Raw genomic sequence first — 19,585 nt, forward strand, 5'->3', positions numbered from 1 at the left:
CTTTCAAATGAGAAAATTTACTCATAAATATTATAAGAGGTTCTTTAATTGGTACCTCAAGTTCTAAAATTATGGGCTGACCCTTTTATATTTTATTAAAAAAGATAAGTTAAAATAGGGTTTTGCATCAGATGAAATCATTTCAGCTAGCTTAAATTCTTAGATTATTAATTCAAGCAATTGGGATTCCAATTAATTGGTCAGCTATTCAATCCTTTTGGGCATGGCAACTTGGATACCAAGAAAAATGGTACTCATTTACTCATTACCACATAGCATCAAACATATCTCATTTTACACATTGCCACATATCTCATTCATCCTAAAACATAGCTTCTGAAAACATTCGGCTAGAGAAGCAAATGACTATTAAGTTTCAAATTTTATTCAATTGCTATTACATTACATCACATTGAGATTCTTAGTAACAGAGAGAGGCATCAGCCATGAGCCATGAGCCATGAGCCTTGTCCTTGAGCCATTATGGCTGAGGAGGATGAGGAACTGGCAGCAAAAATTTGCCTACGTTGACAGTAGGGTGGCTTTGGCTCTGCTTAAGCTGCATGTGAGATATTGAGCTAGCGATTAGAGCTTGCCAACACATAAAATTTAACTTGCAATGGAGTCTCGTCATCTCCCCCTTCACTAAGAGTGGCCATCAATTTACCCCATTGGGTTCTCATTCCAACAGTAGTAATCATCATCTTGCATGATCCATCTTGAACCTTAGTTCCAGACAGCAGAAAAGGATTTTCTGCACTTACCATTACTGGTTCAGTCTCTCCAGTTAAACTTGATTCATCAATTGACACACAAAATCCTGAAACAAAAAGTCCATCAGCAGGGACCTGGTCTCCAATAGAAAGATGCACAATATCACCAGGAAGCAAATCATATATCGACATTTTGTGCCTATATCCATTCCTTGTGACCTGAATGGAGATCTTCTTCTTCTCTTTGTCCAAATCCCTTAACTGTAAAGATTGCCGATAATCACTTGTTGCCGTGACTAACACAACCAACAGGATACTAGCAACAATACCAAGGCCATCATGGGCCCCCACCGGCCACCCTTCCATTGCAATGCCAACTATCAGAGACACAAGCGCACACACAGCAAGGATTATGAGTGTCATGTCATGAAGGGCTTCCCAAACAAATACCAGGAAGCCTCAAGCTTGAGTTTCAGTGAATTTATTTATCCCATAAATCTCTTGTCTGTGATTCAGCAATTTATTGTCGGCAGTAAGCCCATTGGTTGTACTTGTGGATAGCTTTTCTGCAATACCACCTACCCCACCATGAATTTTCAGCTTCTTTAAATCATGGCCTTCAACAATGGATCCCAATTCATCAGCACAAATCTGAAAACCTGCAGCTTTGATTTCCTCAGGTACAACATAGTCGCTGACAGGTACACCTGCAACCTTTTAAGTTTTAACATAATAAATGTTAGATATAATTGATTTCAGAAGAAGCTCACCTTGGATAAAATTGAAATGCTGCTTTGGAAACCAATACCGCAATTCTCAATTTCTCCTACATATGAATGCAGAAAAGAGTTAGTCACTTAACAATACAGAGGACAAATTCTCATAGTTATGGTAAAAGAGATATTATGTGCTGGGAAAGTCTTCTTCACTGAAGTTGATGTTGGTTTTGAAGCCAGATAAATAAAAGAAAAAACGGAAGCCAGAAAAAATTTCTCAAATTTTTTTTTTTTTCAATGATCAATACTTGTATTAATTTAATGAAATAACAAATATAGATAATTTAGAATTGCACCTTGCAATTAGGCTGATAAATTTGAAGTCCACCAAAAGGATCTTAGAATTCCAAATCCTCTAAAGCACCATGGATCTTTCTCTAACGTTTCTCCAAATAATGATGAACTCAAAACGAGTGGGCGTCTTATTTTATTTTATTTTTTTTTATCTTTTTGGGTTTTTATATCACACAACTTAATATATTGAAAACTTGTATTCTCATCCCATTATCCGAAAAACATTGAGAAAAAAAAACTTTTTAATACCACTAAGAAAAAAATAACTAACATATTTTGAATTTTGAAAAACATGGGAGAGAATATCTCTCCCCATGATCCCCACTTAAAAAGTGTTTCTTTGAATTTTGAAAAACATGGGAGAGAATATCTCTCCCCATGATCCCCACTTAAAAAGTGTTTCTTAGGGAATACAAGTAAGTGTGGTCTCCACCACATTGTATCAAAAAATATTTTAAATAATCAAATTATAAAATAAATAAATCAAATCAAGATTGTGTGAAATTAATTTAGAATTCAAAATTCCAAACTAATAAAATCAACCCAACATAAAAAGAATGTTCATATAATTTTAATGGAGCCGTTGAGAGGAACTATGGACATTATAATTTTAAGCTCCAATAATTTTGACAATTAATTAACAACTTAATTAAAAAATCAAAATTATTAATTCCAAAATTACTCCACTAAAAATTTGGAATTGCACTCTTAAAATTATAAAATTAAATATATTCAAAGGATTTGAATTGCCCATTGATATAGTCACTACATATGAGTCAATCCTCCATAAACGGTTCATAATTAAAGCTAGGTTTTTCTGTTAACCTCTTTAATTATATCTTTCTCCTTAAGTGCCATTGGTTCTCTAATGAATAATATATTTATGGTCTAATCATAAATTGAGCGCTCTTATCATTCAAGGCCCGAACCAATACTTATGGGAACCGTCCATCTGACTTCTTAACGAAGGAATGGATTTCATCTTGTATATTAATATTCCCGGCTATTTATTTTATTATACTTCCAATACACCAAGAATTTGACACTATGTATTTGTGTCATTACCCGGTATGTCAAAAAATACAATACAATAAATAGGAGTCTATTAATCACTCAGAATTAAGATCAATGCATATATGACCATCATTGATTAATATTGAATGCTCTATATTATAACGGAATTTATCAGAGATTCATAATTAATCGTGTTCCAGTTCTATATAATCAAATTATATAAAGCGCTTTCATTCCAATAATCTCATTATTAACAATCCGGATAAGATCATTTCATTTAGAATGTAATGAACCGCGCTAGTAATTTTAAATTGAAGATCCCAACTTTAATTTTTAATTACGAACATATTAGATTATTTTACTTTAAATATTATCCTCCTGTATATAACACTTATATACAATATTTAAAGTTACAATTAAATAATCTAGGGTTTTCGATATTTATAAAGCATCTATAACATGCATGCAACAATAATATTGAAATAATTCCTTAAAAAAATATTAATAATCAGCAAAATAAAAAAAATCTCATTTGTTTATGGGCATATATTCCAACAGTTGAGAATTAAAAAGTTCATTGGAAAAACAACTTGGGCAAATAAAAGTACTGAGCAATAAATCCAGGAATAACGGGAGAAAGTAAGAACTGGAATCAAATGAGAGAAATCAAAGCTTTGGTAGTTTTTAATTCTTGAGCACATCTATCATTCTTGAATACTCAAAAGATTTTGGTAGTTTTTAAGTGTTTAAGATGATCTTGAAAGAGGCATGATAAACTTGACCACTTTTATCAAAATATTTTGGTAACTTCCTAGTGCCCAAGATAATCTTGAATCTTCATCTCAACTCAATGAAACCTAATCCTCGCTATTTCCGTTTCCGTTCAGCTGAACCTTTGCATCCTTCTACTTCACAATTATTATTAAAAAAAAAAAAATGGAATGGAGAAGGCTGTGGGATTGGGTGAAAAAATTGCTTGTAGAAGCGTTTTAAGGCTCTCACGCTAACGACAATATCTAAACGGTGTGGGAACGCGTTTTAAGACTCTCATGCGGCCCACAATATCTAAACGATTAGGAGGATGTTACAAACTGGGAGCGGATGTTGTGGGATCCCCACTAAAAAGTCCCACGTGTGTCTCTCTCTTTTGGCCACGCGGACGTCTCCCCTCACGACACCTGGCAAAGCTAATTCCACCCGGACGGGGATCATCGCTCACCCCATCTGGATGCATCACAGCCGCCATTATATCCGGACGACTTTCCACCTCAACCGGATATCTCATATCCGGTTCTGGGCGACGATCCACCTTCTCCAAGTATATCTCATCCGGCACCTTACACCGGATGGGAAGGGGAAGACGATTCGACTTCCCCGGATAGACATGTCCAGATATTCTAATAAAAGCATACCCGGACAGCATAGTTAGTTGAATATTCATAGATTCACCGGATCCACTCTCGCTCGCATATCAAGAAGATAACTCTGACAACACTGACGACCAAGCCCACTGAACTGTCACTCATCATTAATGCAAGATACATTCGACAAGACATTCCCAAATCTTCTCTGTTTTCCTGACACACTTCCGATATTTAAAAAGTCATAAAGTGCGGCGACGTCCACCGCCTAAATACCCTCCTGACAACCACCTTCTGACACTAGAAATGTCATGATTGCTTTGCCTATGGGCCACAATCATGACAATGGGACCCACTAGCCAAGCGGTGCCATGCTTTCTGACACTATATAAAAGGGTCTTCACACCAAGAGGAGGGTAAGGTTTCTCTCCCTGAATCCAACCTGAGAACTTGATCTCTTGAGCCATGGCTAACAGAACCATCGGAGGGTGCGTCCGGACATCCCATCCGGACGCCTTTTTGCAGGAAGAAGGAAGGGCTGATACTGTGCGTTAACCGAGATTTCATTGCTGATTGACAATCACTGTAGCAGGGAAATTTCACCACCAACACTGACGCCGTCTGTGGGAACCGTCTTCTCTACTCAGTAAATCCTATACCTTCCAACTGTAAAGATGGTTTCACCCTCAAGGAGTCGCGTTTCAGCCAAAGGTGTCGAAAGCCATTCCGAATGGTGGGACGCCATGGAAAGACGACAACGAGAGAATGAACGGCAGATGCAAATTCTACTCCAGGAAACAAGGAAGCTCAAGGAAGAAAACAGTGTCTTGAGGATTAGAAGCTCTCCCCAACCTCAGTGCTATCAGCGGGGGCAGGACCCCTGTCATAGCCAGGGAGTTCCACTCCCCCGAGAAGCGAGCCCAACCCTTGGGCCACAAGAAGCATGGCCTAGTCAGACCCCAGTGCATGCTCACCATATCCGACGAGATGAGAGCTCAGGCTCTACCCGAGTTTCCTCCAAATCACGACGTAAGAAGAGGTCCCAATTATCTGACGCCATGTATGCGCGTCTGGGACCTCAAACACCCTACAAAAGCAGGCCTCGCATCACCATACCACTGGATGTAAACTCTGAGCCCTCGAGCTCACCTGTTCTACGAAGACGTGCTGCTCACCCACCAGCGGTGCAGGGTGGTAAACCTCCCTCGCGCACAGCCCCTTTGGGCTCTATCAGCAGGCGTTTGGATGACATGCTCTCTACACCTTTCAGCTCTCGTATCGTTAAATATGAACCCCCGCGAGGGTTCATCGTCCCAAAATTCTCCGCATATGATGGATCAAGTGATCCCTTTGATCATATAATGCATTACCGGCAGCTCATGACCCTTGACATGGGGAATGATATGCTATTGTGCAAGGTTTTCCCAGCCAGTCTGAAAGGCCAGGCTCTTTCATGGTTCCACCGACTGCCCGTAAACTCGATCGACAATTTTCAGGATTTGTCCGAGGTTTTTGTAGGGCAATACTTATGCTCAACCAGACATAAGCAGAATATCAGCACCCTGCAAAACCTCAAAATGCAAGAAAATGAAACTTTGAGAGAGTTTGTTAAGCGTTTCGGACAAGCTGTTCTACAAGTCGAATCGTTCAGCATGGACACAATCCTCCAAATTTTTAAGCGGAGTATATGCCCAGGGACCCCCTTCTTCGAGTCCCTCGCTAAAAAACCTCCCACAACCATGGACGAGTTATTCCAACGTGCGAATAAATACTCCATGCTAGAGGACGACATCCGTGCCGCCGTACAGCCGGTCCTGGTAACTGGTCAAACCACTAAAAATGAAGCCACCAGAAGCTTCAAAACACCCAGCCTTCCTGGGACATCCAACCGGAGGCAAGACGAACGGCGACCACCACTCGTTCGAACACCTCTCACCAAGTCATACGAAAAATTGCTTCCCATAATTCGCAATCTGCCTAGATTCAGGTGGCCGGTACCAATACGATCTAACCCCTCAGAAAAGGACTGCAATAAAAGATGCGAATACCATAAAGATCATGGGCACGCGACTGAAGCATGTATAAGCCTCCGTTATATGGTGGAAGATCTTCTGAAGGCAGGTCACTTGAAACAATATATTCGACCAGCCCCTCAAGGTGAAGAATCTCCCCGTAACCGAGGCCCACGCGCCCCAGCAGCTCCTGTTAGGACAATGATCAACTACATATACGGAGGACCCACGGATGACAAGTACAATTCCAAAAGGAAAAGACAGAGACTGTTGCGAGCAGCCACGATTCGGGAACACGTAAGCTCCATCCGACCAGGGTTAGCCACTGGGAGCACCCCTCCCATAGATGGAACCATTGTCTTCCCCGCTGTAGATCCAACCCAAATGTTGCAACCGCACCGAGATGCTCTCGTCTTAACAGTAGGGGTGGGAGACTACGACGTGAAAAGAATCCTAATCGACCCAGGCAGCTCTGCAGACTTGTTGCAGGTGGCCGTCATCAAACGAATGGGCTTCGAACCCTCCAGCTTAGAAAATCCCGGAAGAACCTTGTCCGGATTTAATGGTTCCTCCACAACTTCACTCGGAGATGTAATACTGTCGGTTTATGCTGGGCCAGTCATCCTGAACGTTCTATTTTCTGTGGTTGAAGATTTATCTCCTTTTAATACCATCTTGGGGCGCACGTGGTTACATGGAATGAAAGCCATTCCATCTACATATCATCAAAGGGTTAGCTTCATTACCCACGATGGGCAAGTTAATCTTCATGGAAGCCAGCTTGCTGCTCGACAATGTTATCAGATCGCTCGCGAAGCCGGACCCAGCACCAACTGTGAGCATTCCTCCAAAGAAGCAACTGCTTCTGACCAATAGCAGTTACAGCATCCAGGAGACAAAGATCCCCCGGTAACGGATCCGCTGGAAGCCGTCCGGATATCAAAAGAAGGTGAACACTTCACGTACATAAGTACCCTCTTTTCGCCGGCTGAGAAATTTGAACTTCAAAAAGTGCTTCAACAAAATCGAGATATTTTTGCTTGGGCCCACTCGGACATGCCTGGAATACATCCGAGCGTTGCTTCTCACCGGCTCAATGTATTAGCCACCTCCAAGCCTGTTCGACAAAAAATCCGACGATTTCATCCGGATAGGCAGAAAGTCATTCAGGAGGAAATGGAAAAATTATTGAAAGTCGGATTTATTAAGGAGGTAGAGTATCCAGAATGGCTAGCAAACGTGGTGGTGGTCCCAAAGAAGGGAGGAAAATGGCGGGTGTGTGTAGATTACACCAACCTCAATGACGCGTGCCCCAAAGATAGTTTTCCACTACCACGAATAGATCAAATAGTAGATGCAACCTCTGGGCATGAAAGACTATCCTTTCTGGATGCTTTCTCTGGATGCCATCAAATCCCCATGGCTCCGGATGATGAAGAAAAAACTTCCTTCATAACTCCTCATGGGCTTTACTGTTATAGAGTCATGCCTTTCGGACTCAAGAATGCTGGTGCTACATATCAGAGATTGATGACCAAGATCTTCAAGCCTTTGATCGGCGATATTATTGAGGTGTACATTGACGATGTGGTAGTCAAAAGCAAAACCCGGGACGAACACACCCAGCATTTACAGGAAGTTTTTCATTTATTGAGAAAGTACGGCATGAAGCTCAATCCAGCCAAATGCGCGTTCGGAGTAAGCTCAGGAAAATTCTTAGGATTCATGGTTACCCAAAGAGGAATCAAAATCAATCCAGATCAAGTGAAAGCAGTCGCCAACATGCTTGCACCAACAAACAAGAAGCAGCTACAACGCCTCACTGGCAAACTTGTCGCTCTCGGACGCTTCATAGCTCAATTCACAGACAAGATGAAGCCCTTCTTCCTGGCACTCAGAGATATTAACAAATCTAGATGGATGCAGAACTGCCAGAATGCTTTTGAAGAAATCAAGCGCTATCTCTCTCAACCCCCCATTCTGAGCAGTCCGCAACTTGGGGAAAAACTATATCTGTATTTAGCAGTTACTGATTAGGTAGTGAGCGCAGTCCTGCTCCGCTCCTTGTCGCCTCGAGAACAAAAGCCAGTATATTTCATCAGCAAAGCACTTACCGATGCAGAAACAAGATATTCAAGGATGGAACAAACCGCTCTAGCGCTGCGCACAGCCGCTCAGAAGCTGCGTCCCTATTTCCAAGCTCACCCTATAACCGTTCTCACCAATCAACCTCTCAGGAATATCCTTCATAAACCCGACATAACAGGCAGGATGATGCGGTGGGCAATAGAATTGAGCGAATATGGAATAGGATATCAACCCAGGTTATCTCTAAAAGGGCAAGTCATGGCAGATTTTATAACAAAATTGCCCGAAGCAAGCGCCCCGGATAAAGCATCAACTCCAGATAATTGGTGGTTTCTGTATGTTGATGGAGCCTCCCGCTCGTCCGGATCAGGGGTTGGACTCCTTCTCAAAACGCCAACCGGAGAACGATTGGAGCAATCCATCCGACTGAATTTTCCCGCCTCAAACAATGAGGCTGAATATGAGGCCATCCTATCCGGATTGAACCTTGCAATCACTTTGAACGCCTCAAAGCTTAAAATACACAGCGACTCTCAGCTCGTTGTGGGGCAAATATTAAAAGAATATGAGGCTAAGGATGAGCGCATGGCTAAATACTCATTAAAAGTACAAGAGTCACTCAACCGGTTGGAAGAATGGGTCATTGAAAAAATACCAAGGGGAGATAATGTGCAGGCTGACGCTTTGGCAGGAATAGCTGCATCATTTCCTATAAAAGAGTCAACAATGCTACCAATATATGTTCAAATCACTCCCGCCATTGTTGAATCACACGTCTGCAACGTGAGCCCAAAGGAAAATGACTGGGCTATCGACATCAGAGTTTACTTACAATCGGGGGCATTACCTGAAAATTCCAAGCATGCCCACAAAGTCCGGGTACAAGCATCTCGCTTTACCCTGATCGGAGGTGATCTCTATAGGCGATCCTTTGGAGGTCCATACCTCAAGTGTTTAATCCAACCGGATATCCAATATGTTCTATCCGAACTGCACGAAGGCATCTGCGGGAACCACTCAAGGGGCAGAACCCTAGCGCACCGGGCGCATTCACAAGGATATTATTGGCCTACAATGAGGCAAGACGCAGCTACCCATGTCAGGAAGTGCGACAAATGTCAAAAGCATGCGCCAATCCCGCATATGCCCGCTGAGATGCTAAATTCAGTAACAAGCCCCTGGCCATTTGCACAATGGGGGATGGATATCATGGGACCCTTTCCTACTGCACCCGCTCAAAAGAAGTTTCTGCTCGTTGCTACCGATTATTTTAGTAAGTGGGTAGAAGCTGAAGCCTACGCAAGCATCAAGGACAAAGACGTCAAAAGATTCGTCTGGAAAAATATAGTATGTCGATTCGGAATCCCTCAGGCAATTGTAACTGACAACGGCCCTCAGTTTGATAGTTCTGTCTTTAAAATTTTTTGTGGAGAACTTCACATCAAAAATTTGTATTCCACGCCGCGATACCCTCAGAGCAACGGTTAAGCGGAGGCAACTAACAAAACCTTGCTGAATGCGTTGAAAAAACGGTTGGAAAAAGCCAAAGGAAAGTGGGTTGAAGAGCTACCCGACGTCCTATGGGCCTACCGTACCACACCCGGAAGGCCAACAGGAAATACTCCGTTTGCCCTTGCATACGGAACAGACGCCATCATCCCAACTGAAGTAGGAATGCCAACGGCCCGAACTGCTATCCAAGGCCAAAGAAACGAAGACGACGAGCTTGCAAAGCACTTGGATTGGGCAGATGAGGCTAGAGAAACAGCATCCATCCGGATGGCTGCATATCAACAAAAGGCAGCAGCATACTACAACAGAAAGGTGCGACCTCGAATTTTCAAGGAAGGTTCATTAGTACTTAGAAAGGTTTTTGAAGACACAGCTGAGAAAGGAGCCGGAAAGCTTCAAGCCAATTGGGAAGGCCCTTATATGGTGTCAAAAGCAAACGAAAATGGGTCATACCATTTGCGAACCTTAAGTGGAACCCCTCTACTTCGTCCTTGGAATGCAGCCAATTTGAAGTAATATTATCAATAAAAGAAAAAGGGGAAGACAATGTGAATAAGTATGTTTTATTAATAATTGAAAAGGTGAATACAAAAGACATCCGGACCACAGATACAAAGAAAGATAGCAGCAAAAGATACAAAAAGAAAAGCTTTCACTGGGGAGGCTTGCGGCGCAACTTTTCTTCTTCACCCGGAGGAATCGAGGGGACATCTCGCTTGATACCGTGTTTCTTCATGTAGCAACGGTAGCCGAATAAGTACATTTCGTCTACCTGCTTCTGATAATCCACCTCAAGTTCCTCCCTGTGCGAAGCAAACCCAGCCTCAAGTTCCTCCCTTTGCGCAGCGAACTCAGCTTCCAGTTCTTCTTTTTGCGTTGATAAACGCAACTACAAATCTTCTCTTTGCTTTTTCTCAACTGCCGCTTCCGTCCAGGATTGTCTCACCTTCCTCCTTAGCTGAGCCGCCTCATCCTCCGCCTCGCGCAGGCGGGCGTCTGTAGCCTCCTCAAGGCTCTTTACCTCTACCAGCTCCAACCGGAGAGCTTCATTATCATCCTGAGACTTCTTCAAAGCCTCAGCGCTCTCTTCAAAAGCCCTTCGGGTGGCGGATAAACTGGCTTCAGCCTGCTCCAATTTTAAGCGCAGCTCATCTTCATTGCTTACGCGCTGGGAGACGAAAACTTTCATGTGGTCAGCAGTCCGCAGCAGGTCCGTAAAAAGGTTGCGATGTTGAACCATGCCGCGAATGCCGCTCACCAGCTGCAAAAAGATCCACAAGCAAATCAATTCAATACCAATCCTCAGAAAGACACGCCAATATAAAATCAAAACTCAAGATAAACGAGCTATACCATTTCTGCTCCTTCGAACATCTTTGACGAAGGCAAAGCAATCTCTAAGCCAGAGGGAATTTGTTTTAGCATCTCTTGCAACTCCGCATAGCTACTGAAAGAGTTGGCGGAGGTGCAAGTTGCATCATCAACCGGATGCCCCTCTGGCGAGATGTTTTGATGTGGCTCGTCCCTCAGAACCGGACCTTCAACGATCGCGGCCGGCTGGATTTCCGGATGGGTCTCTTCGGGCGAACCCTCCTCCATAACCGGAACTGGATCGATTAGACTTTTTCTGTCATCACTGTCTCGCTCTCCACCGGATGAACCTCTTGGGCAGATGAACAACTGACCTTAATGGTCTCCTCAAAACGACCTTGAAGCCTTCCGCTAAGTCCAGACGTCAGGTCGCGAGCCGATTGAAACATCTCCGCAAGAGCCTTCTTCAGTGGTGCCCTCTTCGGAGAGGATGCCTTCTTCATTTGTGCCCTCTTCATCGGTACAAGAACGCGCGAACTTAGTTCACCCGGGGGCAAACCTTGATCTTCAAGAATTGATTCTTCCATTGGAGGCACCGGATGAGGCAATGTTTCACCACATGAAGCCCCAGTTGCGTCCTCGTCCGGATGAGGAGAACCAGGTTGACACACGGAGGCTGCTTCCTCAGCCAGAAGCGCCATCCGGGTATCCGCTGCCATTGAAGGCCCTAAGAGGTTCAAACCCGCGAGATGACCGGGGCCGCTTGAAATGGAAGGCGGGAGGGGATTTTCTGGCTCTCTTATTTCTACTTCCTTTTCATAACCAATAGGAGGTGGTACGAACTCCTTCGGAGGAGTTGGCATCTTTATTCCTTTCCCCTTATCCAGTTTCTTCTTCTTCTTCTTTTTGCTGGAGCGCCAACAGGAGAAGAGGGCACAGGGCGTTTACTACCGGGAGCCTTTCGTAGAGTTCCTTCCTGCCTCCTTTCCTCCCGGGCGCTAAGAAGTGCCTGACGGGCCTGGACGTCCGCCTCGCGCGCTTCCGCGTAAAAAGGAAGATCTTTAAGAAGGAAATGTTCTCCGGTCACCACCTCCTCGGGAAGCCGTCTGGAGAGGATATTAAGTACATACGGCTGAGGCTCCCGGGTAACTGAACGCAAATTCTGCGCGGAGAGAAGTGTTTCCTAGTTCCTCTCATTTACCGTAATCTCAAACATCTTATTCAAACGGCTAAATGAGGCTTTTTCTACCCACTCCACCAGCTTCCCCCTCTTTTCCTTGTCTGCACCCAAGAAAATAAAACCGATCAGTCATCTTACGAAGCAAATTTAACTTGCAATTACAAAAGGGCAAGAGACAATTTATTCTTACTTGGGTGCTTCAACGATCGATTGGGAGAGAATTGCTTGTCCGGATGCACTGACGAACCCGTCCATGCACCCGCAACAACCACATGTCCAGTGGCGCCCCCCTTTGTTGAATCAGGAAGGCCAGTCACCAGCTGAAGCGATGGAGAACTGGTGAAAAAACTGTAGATGTCGTTTTTTCCCTTCTTGATGGAGTAAACAAATAGTACCTCCAACAAGGACAAATCCAAGTTAAACAACATATCCAGAATGCTGCAAGCCATCAGCACCCGGACAATATTGGGATGAATCCTAGCCGCTGGAATCTGTGTATAATGAAGGAACTGCTTGAAGAGTGAGGGAAGCGGAAAGCGAAGACCCGCATTAAACTGCTCATTGGAGAAGCAAATAGAATTATCCTCCGATTTGGCAGTCGACACGGCATCACCCTCTAACAAACGGATGGATACTTCGTTTGGAATATTAAAATAATCTCGAAACTCCTTCTCATTAAAAAGATCAGTAGGGTTAGATCGCCCGCTTGAACTGCTTTGCTTGGCTGCACCAGTTGCCACCTTTCCCTTCTTTGAAGACATTGTAGGTTACGTAAAACCTGCATTACAAGAAAAGCCACAATCAAAGCGCATTCAAGGCGTGTCGCGTTGCAAAAACCCTAAACCCGTAAACCCTAACTCGAAGACACCACTCAATCCCACCAGAAAAACCATTTTCTCAGCAACATCACATTCAAAGAAACCTGTGAATAACCCTCAAAGTGCATTGAAAACCCTTTATCAAACCTCCAGCACGACACAGACTTCTTTAAACCTCAAACCTCAAACCCTAACAAAAACCAACATATACCAACAGTTTCTACCAACCCAATCTATCCCAACAAAAGGACAAACAAGCAACATCGCAAGCAACAAAGTAAAAGAGAAGAGAAGAGTGGAATAGCGAACCTTGCAAAGATTTCTGGAAAATGGTGGAAAACCAGTTATCACGTCTTCAAGCTTGCTCTAAAAGATCTCTGGGAGCACTCAAAAGTCTGGAAAGGGAATGAAAAGTATCAACAGATGATCCTGGGCCCCTACTTATGAAAGCGACGCCTCGAAAAAATCTCCCAAACGGCAGAAAGCATAATGGCACCAAGTTTTGAAGCAACATACCGTCTGGCACAATTTTCAAAAGTCAGCGCGCTTCACCACCTTCCACAAGCGAGAAAACGCCACGTGTCATCATCGTCCAAGTAAAACAGAAATTGTGTAAAGGTAACATTTTTATCCCGCCTTTTCTGACGAAGCCAGACAGGTAGTATAAAAGGGGGCATTGTGGGATCCCCACTAAAAAGTCCCACGTGTCTCTCTCTCTTTTGGCCACGCGGACGTCTCCCCTCACGACACCTGGCAAAGCTAATTCCACCCGGACGGGGATCATCGCTCACCCCATCTGGATGCATCACAGCCGCCATTATATCCGGACGACTTTCCACCTCAACCGGATATCTCATATCCGGTTCTGGGCGACGATCCACCTTCTCCAAGTATATCTCATCCGGCACCTTACATCGGATGGGAAGGGGAAGACGATTCGACTTCTCCGGATAGACATGTCCAGATATTCTAGTAAAAGCATACCCGGACAGCATAGTTAGTTGAATATTCACAGATTCACTGGATCCACTCTCGCTCGCATATCAAGAAGATAACTCTGATAACACTGACGACCAAGCCCACTGAACTGTCACTCATCATTAATGCAAGATACATTCGACAATACATTCCCAAATCTTCTCTGTTTTCCTGACACACTTCCGATATTTAAAAAGTCATAAAGTGTGGCGACGTCTACCGCCTAAATACCCTCCTGACAACCACCTTCTGACACTAGAAATGTCATGATTGCTTTGCCTATGGGCCACAATCATGACAATGGGACCCACTAGCCAAGCGGTGCCATGCTTTCTGACACTATATAAAAGGGTCTTCACACCAAGAGGAGGGTAAGGTTTCTCTCCCTGAAACCAACCTGAGAACTTGATCTCTTGAGCCATGGCTAACAGAACCATCGGAGGGTGCGCCCGGACATCCCATCCGGACGCCTTTTTACAGGAAGAAGGAAGGGCTGATACTGTGCGTTGACCGAGATTTCATTGCTGATTGACAATCACTGTAGCAGGGAAATTTCGCCACCAACAGATGTTACAAAGGGTTTGAGAAAGGAACGAGATTAAAACCCATAAATGCCCATATTCAAGTTCCAGATCAAGTCCAATATTTAGGTTTCCAATACGAGAGCTTATTTACAAATAAAAGGCAAATGTAATGAATTAGAGAGGAGACCTGATTGGTGCGGCGCATAGCAGCCGCCTCGCCACGCTTGGAGAGGTTGCAGTGAAGCGGAACCTTCGCTTGGGTTCTTGAAAACACTGCAAAGATTCCTCCATATCTGCAACACCTCATCCGACGAATGCTTTGGCTTCACTCCTGAGAAGTTCTCGTCCAAATAGCTTTCCATCACTAGCTCTTGTAATCGCTTTTGTATCTTGCGGGGCCTTAGTCATTGTCCAATTCAAATTTAGCCATGTTGTCTTGTGGGTCCGTGTCATTGTCCAAATTCAATTTTGGCATGCCCTGCCATTCACGCACATCACGGGACCCCACGTGGCCTCCCTCAATTATTTCAAATATCTTCACTTGGTGAATAGAATTCAGCAAAAAAATTGTTGGAAATATATTGATAGCCCAACGAAATTTATGATTTCCTGGGGAGTGATTAACACTCCTTGCATAGCTTGAAGCTTCAATAATCCACAAAAGGGTTTATCTAGTAATTATCCATCAAATATAGCTATGTGCTCTAGGAATTGAATAGTCAATATAGAGATTGATTACTCTATGGCCATATTGCTTGACCACCAATGTAGTATCACACTTTCGACCCTTTGGAAGTTATTTTTGTGACAATATATTTTTCCATTTGGTTTGAATATGTTACTTTTATTAAAAACACTTTTGATCATAAAAATAAAATTTTGGAAAAGTCAAACTAAGCATAACTTTTCTTCTGTAAATGGAAGAGACAAAAATATGAAAAGGGATTAGCCAATTAGGTTGACTCATCTATTATAATGAAATTAACCATGAAGAAGCAAAATGAAGGTCCAAGCAGCTGGAACTCAACTGCTCATGAGGAAATAGCTGCATCCCAGTTCAAGGAAAAAGTGTTTGCATCACTGGTCAGCAGAGTGAAGGTCCAGCAGTTTGGATTGCTGCACCTGAGCCGGACATTTCTGGCTTGCCATCCCCCCTCAGAGCCAGCATTGTAGCTTTCACCTCGACATAAGGTGGGCATGGCCCAGTCGATATCTATCATCCTGCACATCCACTTCTGCAACAATCTCATACAATGGCCGGTGCTGTTGACATAGTGGGACCTACAGGCAGTGTCTATCAGCAGCCCCAGTATGGACAAGTCAACTAGGCCCTATTCCTACCAGGCCATGCATTGGCCATCTTTAGTATGGGCCATCTTTGGGCCGCGTGCCACTCCCCAATTTCCTTATCCACTATTTTAAAAAAAAAATGATTTTCTCAACCTCATTTTGTAAATATCTTTCTCAAATTCTGATTTTCAAATAATTCCAATCTTCCCATATTTCATCCTTAGAATTTTTAGGATCACCCCAAGAGTCTCATTTTTAATAAAACTTTGTTGCTATCTTTCCTTCTGACAAACAATTTCTACATCCCCATTTGTTTTAAAACGTTTTAAAATAAGCAAGATTTTAATTTTGTAATTCCAATTAATGGAATTTACGAAATTAATTCCTACAAAAATAAACGGGCTATGGTGGGGGCCCAACATCAAATAAATTTCCTTTAAAATAAGAATGGAATTGAATAAAATGTCATGCATAATGTTGGTATGTGCTTCTTTATCTTAGTTTGGTGATATGAGTGACATATTTCATGTTCATTGCTATGCACTAACCCCATTTTATGATAGCGCATTGCCGTTTGCTGACCAGGTCCGTACCCATTCTCACTCCGGTCACCCTCTATGTATGTTATGATTCTCACATGTGTATGATCATTCTGAATATTCATTGATTTCCTCATCAATTACCACATCAACTTCATTTTATTAGTAGAGACCCGACTTTAGGGACTTAGAGGGGTGCTACGGTCTTTATTGTACCTTCCCGATAAGTAACCTGACTCTCGAACCCGATCCGGTTTTTCGTAGATCATATTTTCCGGAATAAGGAGTCGCACTTAGAGTTTTCTTTCTTATTTTGTTTATCCTTTTAAAAATAAAACAAAAATAAGTGGCGACTCCAAGTCATTTTCAAACAATAAATAAAAATCATTTGCGCCATCAAGTGGAAAACGTATGAGCCGAAATGCGGGGTCCACAGTTCCATATTTAAGCTCAAATTTTCAATTATTTATAAAAAGAGTTTAAAAAAATAATAAAAAATCCAAAAATAGTTAAATAAGAAAGAATAGTGGCATGTGAAGGGTGGTAGAATAAAGACAAAAATGAGTCAAGTGGGTATTCTTGTCTATTCCCATCTCATATCCTTGTAATCAATTATGGGTGTTGAAGGACTCTTTATTAATTATCAAAGCCAAAAGGGTCTAAAGCCCAATTCTCCCTTATACATACATATATATATATATACATACATACATATATATATATATATATATATATATATATATATATAGAGAGAGAGAGAGAGAGAGAGAGAGAGAGAGAGTTTAAATATTGGGTTTTTTTGTCCATTTTGAGGTGTTTAAATATTTTGGTAATTATAAACTCTCAACTCATTTTTCAAAAATTATAAAATTTATTAAAAAAAAATTAGTGAATTGTTTAAAAAAAAAAATCAACAATTTATTTTATACAAAATTTACTTTGAAATTTTATATTCTTTTATGAAATGTAACAACTTTTAAAATATATTTCATATTTTTTGGAATAATTAAATTGATACATGCTATATATAGAGAGAGAGTTTAAATATTGGGTTTTTTTGTCCATTTTGAGGTGTTTAAATATTTTGGATATTATAAACTCTCAACTATTTTTTCAAAAATTATAAAATTTATTAAAAAAATTAGTGAATTGTTTTAAAAAAAAATCAACAATTTATTTGATACAAAATTTAGTTTGAAATTTTATTTTCTTTTATAAAATGTACAACTTTTAAAATATTTTTCATATTTTTTGGAATAATTAAATTGATACATGCTATATATATATATATATATATATATATATTATTTTCTTTCATCTTTAAAGACTAAACTTAATTAGTTTACAAGATAACAATGATGTACTTAATCAACATTTTTTCGAATATGAAATGGTACTTGTTTTTTAATTATATTTATTTTTTAAATCATGAGTTTGAACCAAAACCTTTGTTAGACGTATTGTTTGGTGTTTCCCGAACTTTCACTCTCCCTAACCCACGCTGTCAGAATTAAGTTTAAGATCAAGAACAAAAATATTGTAAAAAGGATGAGATGAAAAACATTCAATGAGATTAATAGAAAGCAACAAATTCCAAGTGAAATTTAGTTTTAGATTCTTGACCAAGAAATTGGGATTTTTGTACTTGATTGATGATCATCAAGACCAAAAACAAGTTGGTGAATGTGAAATCAACGACACCCAAGTTATCAGATTCTTGAGAACTAGCAGACTTGAATTTAATCACAAATGGTTTTAATTTCATTCACCTATTTGTAGAGAAAGAAAAAAAAGGTTTGACTGAGGGAGGATGGTTTTATCATCATTCATCTAATTGGAAAAAAAAATGGGTTTGAACGAGAAGATGAGGATATGGAGGATGGTTTTATTCCCATTCATCCTATTGCAAAGAAAGAAAAAAAAATATACTTTTATATTTTAACTAAATTATTATTAGTAATTTAGGGCAAGTAATTGTTTTAAAAAATAGTTTTTATTTTTAAAAATAAAAAATAAATATTTTTAAATAACATATTTTAATTATTTTTACTTATTTTCTAAAAATTATTTTAAAAAATAATTATATAAATATGTAAAATAATTAAAAATAAAACACCACACATAAAATTTATTTTTATTCTATAAAAAATAAAAAATAATTTTCAACCTTAATTTTTTTTTTTTTTTTAATGTTTAGTGTGAGTATTATAGGTCGTTTCTTGCGTTGAAATGAAATCATATGGGTAGATGGTGCTGTAGACCCCAAAATTTGTCTATTTTTTATTTTACATTGATTTTGAACCCAATTTTGTACATAGATTTTAAATCTCGATTACATGTGTTTTTTTTTACTTACTCACCATTTATTTCTTAATTTTTATTATTTTATATATTATCTTATTTTATTATTATTATATTTTACTTTTTCTTTTATGTTATTTATTATTATTATATTTTATTTTAATTTATTTTTCTTTTTCCTTTTATTTCTCTCATTTCTCTCTTCTCTCTCCTCTCTCTCCCCTACCTACCCTCACCTACCCTTCCATCACTTCACGTCCAAGCCCTCCCCAATTTCCACTCTTCATCATTTCTTTCCATTATTTTATTAACATCTCCCCCATTCCCAATGCACGATTGGTTGGCCCCCATTCAAGCCCTAGGGCTTGTTTTTAGTTCATCTCCTTCTTTTTTCAAATGGAGGATGGCCGGGCTGCCCCCACTTGGAGTCCCCATTTTCCCCCCACTATTTCTTCTTCAGTTTTTCTAACAGATACATGACAGCCGAGCCCCTAATTTTTTTTTTCTCTCATCTTTCCCTCTTAATTCCCTAACAGCAGCCGACCTCCATTTTTCTCCTCTTGTTTTTCCTTTCTTCCCTTCCATTTTTCTTTCTCCTAACAGCCCTTCATCCACTGCACCTCAGACACTACCGGCCAAACACCCCCTCATTTCCTTCCCATCTTTTTCCTATCCTTCTCCATTCTTTTTCCTTATTTTCTTTATTATTATTATTTTCAAAAACTCAACCCCTCACCGCCGTCGGGACACCGACCAGTCGCCGCCGGGGAGCCACTGCCGGTCGGCGACCCCCTTCCCATCTCATCCGTTTCCCAATACTACTACTATTATTATTATTATTGTTCATTTTTGCTCAATTTAATTATAATAATAA

At 41.0% G+C, this 19,585-nt stretch overlaps 1 pseudogene; it reads right to left on the bottom strand.

The window, feature by feature from the left end:
- Window positions 1–578: 578 nt before the first annotated feature.
- On the bottom strand, window positions 579–14,963 carry LOC117910758 (annotated as a pseudogene).
- Window positions 14,964–19,585: the final 4,622 nt, after the last annotated feature.

The sequence above is a fragment of the Vitis riparia genome, unplaced genomic scaffold, assembly GCF_004353265.1.
Source record: "Vitis riparia cultivar Riparia Gloire de Montpellier isolate 1030 unplaced genomic scaffold, EGFV_Vit.rip_1.0 scaffold841_pilon_pilon, whole genome shotgun sequence".
In the NCBI taxonomy this organism is placed as follows: domain Eukaryota; kingdom Viridiplantae; phylum Streptophyta; class Magnoliopsida; order Vitales; family Vitaceae; genus Vitis; species Vitis riparia.